At 38.3% G+C, this 3,703-nt stretch overlaps 1 pseudogene; it reads right to left on the bottom strand.

Annotated features, from left to right (window-relative positions):
• Window positions 1–400: 400 nt before the first annotated feature.
• On the bottom strand, window positions 401–3,374 carry LOC121227597 (acyl-coenzyme A oxidase, peroxisomal-like; annotated as a pseudogene).
• Between the last annotated feature and the right edge of the window lie 329 nt (window positions 3,375–3,703).

The following is a 3,703-nucleotide window of genomic DNA, read 5'->3' as shown; positions in this document are numbered from 1 at the left end:
TTTCAAAATGTATAGCTTCAAAATTTGGTTGAAAGATTTTATAGGCGTATTTAGCATTAAAAAAAAACATGAAATTTTATAAAGAACGGTAATGAAACACCATATAAAAAGATAATGGTATATATACATTTACTTGCAGTCAACATCCTTCAATAGGAGCACTAACTAACAATCTATCATGTTAATGAACACAATGGTCACATATTTATACTTGTCATATAGCTTTTCTCTAAAGTGAACGTTAGCTAAATTGGTAAAAATTTTATTTATTTTTTCAAATAATAACTAATATTAATTTCTATTTATTATGATGGTGTTTTTATCTTTTCAAGTTTTTAAAAATGATGTCTTCAAACAAAATTTGAACACAAATTTTTTATCATTCCACTAATAATAATTATTAAATATTTTGTCATAAATAAAATATATTTTACATTGATTTTTTTTTCATGAAAATAATATGATAAAAAGGCTAAAAAAAATTCCTATCAGTCAAGGAAACCACTTGGGTATCTTTTTGGGTTAAATTTATTTGCATATGGCGATTGACATTGCATATTTTCTTTTTTGGGTTGGGGGGTGGGGGGGCGGGGGGCAAGTCATTAGAACCAATATGGTGCGTGTACTGCGCATATGCTTCTGATGCATCGCAATCGGGCTCGTGTAACAGATGCCGGAAGATCGAATCCATCGACAAGTTCCCTGCAATGTTTCTCACTTGAAAACATAGGTACTCTGTGAGCTTGTGGATTGCCTGCATAAAGGAAACAGAGTTACTAATGAAACACCAATACTTGGGACATATGCTCTTACTTCTTTCTGATTTGAACTCTATACCTTGGCTTTGTTAGGAGCAACATAATCAACATTACGGTAAGTTCCTATGTCGTTCCAGATGTGGTCCAGCGCATAAAGATCGCAAACGAGTTTAAAGCAGCTCTACTACTTGCATCAGGACAACTGGAATTCAATTCAAGCTCAGTTAGAAACTCAGAAAGTATGCGCATGGCAAGCGGAAAATATTAGAGTTGAGGATGTACTTGTGCACAGCTTCGATAAACTTTGCAAGGATGACAGACTCAGTATGAGCCTCTGCAAGCATCAGAAGGTGATTCAGGCACCTATTCCAAGCACCAAAGCTGCCTAGAGTTTTCGAGTGCTTCCGGAGCCGTGCTGCTACACTTTGGAGCAGTCTTGAGGTTCGGTACTAAAAACCAAAATTGGAGAAATCTTATTGTTACAATTTACACTATGAAACGATAATCTACAATAACAAAGATAACACTCACCCTGAAGGCATCCAACTGGAATTTAGGGTCTCGCAAGTGATCAGCACTTTCCCATCGAGCAATTATAGGATTCGGCTGCGACAAGTATGTGTTCATAGATTCTCGCAAGTAGTTCCATGTAACAGAAAGAGAACCACCTTGGAACTTGTCTTTATATTGCTTCAATAGATCAGCAGCTACCTAGATAGATCCCAAGAAGAATTCCCATTAAGTTGTATCAAAAAGCAAATTCAAGGTCTAATGAAGGAAAACTGAAAAAAGACATTGTAAGTTTTCAAGCAAGGTTGATTTGTCTGAAACCTGTTGCATAAGTACTGTGTTGTCTCCTTCAAATGTCTGGAAAATATCGTGATCGTTCCTCAAGCTACCAAACCGGTTGACAGCGGCATATCCATGGCCTCCGCAGGCTTCCCTGCAGGTACTCAATGACTTTGCTGTATATGATGTCACGTAGGCCTTAAGGCCTGCGGAAAGTGCATGTACATCAGCAACGAGTTGTTCATCGTGCATCTTCTTCATCTCCGAATATTTCTGGACCAAATAATGAGTAGCAAAATGAAATGCATACGATGAAGCCAGCATCGGCATGAGCTTGTGCTGTTGTGATTGATAATCTAGAATGCTGACTTCAGGCTGTTCGGGAGGACCAAATTGCTGGCGTAGTAAGGAGTATCGAACAGCGATAGTGACCGAAATCTTGAGGAAGCCAACGGAAGCATATGCAAGGCCGACCCTCCCACCTACAAGTTCACCTAACATGGCAGCGAAACGTTTGTTTATAGTAGGGAGACTACTAGTGTATTTTCCATCTCGAGAAACATCGCCGAATCGATTAAGAAGGTTATCTCGGGGGATTCGAACCGAACGGAATCGCAGTGCTCCATTATCAACTCCATTCAAGCCAACTTTATGGCCACAATCGTGGATTTCGATTCCGGGAAGTGTTTGGAGAGTGTTTAAATCCCTTATTGGGACAATGAAAGCATGGACTCCCATATCGGAAACTTTTTTGGAGTCATGAGTTGGTAAAATGAGTTTAGCGAAAACTGTTGCGAATTTGCCATGAACTGCAGCATTCCCAATCCACCATTTGATGGCTCCATCATTTGGTGTGTCAATGATGAATTCATCTGTAACTGGATCAAATGTTGCCCTGGTTTGAAGACCTTGTACATTTGAGCCTTTCAAAATCCACATAAATTTCACAGTTTAGTTTTTTATACATAAAAAACACCACCATAATTTATAACAAGAAATCCAGATTGTCATGGTTGAAACAGAGAGCTTACCGTGGTGTAGTTCTGTCATGGCGAAACACCCAGGATAATCCAGATTGTCGATTCCATCAAAATATTTATCCCTATGCTTTTCAGTTCCTAAGTTTAGCACTGAACCTCCCCAAAGACTGCACAATTTTAAGCATTCCAACTCACTACGATTAATCCAAAACCAATAAATTCCTCAAAAAAAAAAAAACACCATAGATTCCAAAACTTAAAAATGAATAACTTTCATAAATTTAAATACCCAAACTCCAAAAAGCAACCAAGATTGAATCTTTAATATACCTAAACTGGACGCCAAGTTTGATCCCAAGAGATACATCAATACTCCCAATAGCTTCAGTAATGGCGAAATACTTAGCAGGGTCATCAACAATATATCTAAAAGGCTTGATCTTTGCTTCTCTAACCAACGCAACCAGCTGTCTCATACAAAGCTCCCTATGTTCATTCATTGAAACCCCGACCGGTGTTTGTAAATCGGGCCTTGACTCGAAAAATTCAATGATTTTCTCTTGAATATCCCTGTTTTTCCCTCTCATGTAGGTTGAGAGAGAGACTTTGTCAACCTCCAGTTTATTGGCCGCCTTGGCGCATATTAGCATGTTGAGCTGGGGTGAAGGTTGAGAAGGTGGAGGCGGGGTCAGGTGAAGGGACAGAAGCTGGATACGGCGGCTCGCGGAGGTGATGTACGGATGCGATTCATCCTCCACCGTCTGATTTGGGTTCATGTTTTTACGACAACGGGGGATTATTATTATTTTTTTTAAGCGGTGGTTTGTCTTCTGAAAATGTGAAGAAAAGGAGGGGACTGAGTAATTTAAACATAAAAGTCATGGTGACATGCCAATTTTTTATTGGAAGAAAGGAAAGTCGTTAAGTTAGCGCGGGGACTTGGGGAATGGATATAGTGATGACGTGGCAGTTTTTGAGACAGAGTGGGATTTGACCTTTAGAGTTTGTTTTGTCCTGTTTATTCTTATCTTCCCATATACGCAGAATGGATAAACTTGGTTTTTCTCACACATATTCGGTTTATCTATTTTAAAAAATAATACAATTTATGCGATATTAATTTCATCCTTTAAAAATAGTAATTATTTTTTCTGAAAATTATTACGAAATTAAAAA

This window comes from Gossypium hirsutum, unplaced genomic scaffold (genome assembly GCF_007990345.1).
Source record: "Gossypium hirsutum isolate 1008001.06 unplaced genomic scaffold, Gossypium_hirsutum_v2.1 scaffold_1123, whole genome shotgun sequence".
NCBI classification, from domain to species: Eukaryota; Viridiplantae; Streptophyta; class Magnoliopsida; order Malvales; family Malvaceae; genus Gossypium; species Gossypium hirsutum.
Note: the sequence above shows the minus strand (reverse complement) of the source record. Positions and strands in the feature narration are given on the sequence as shown.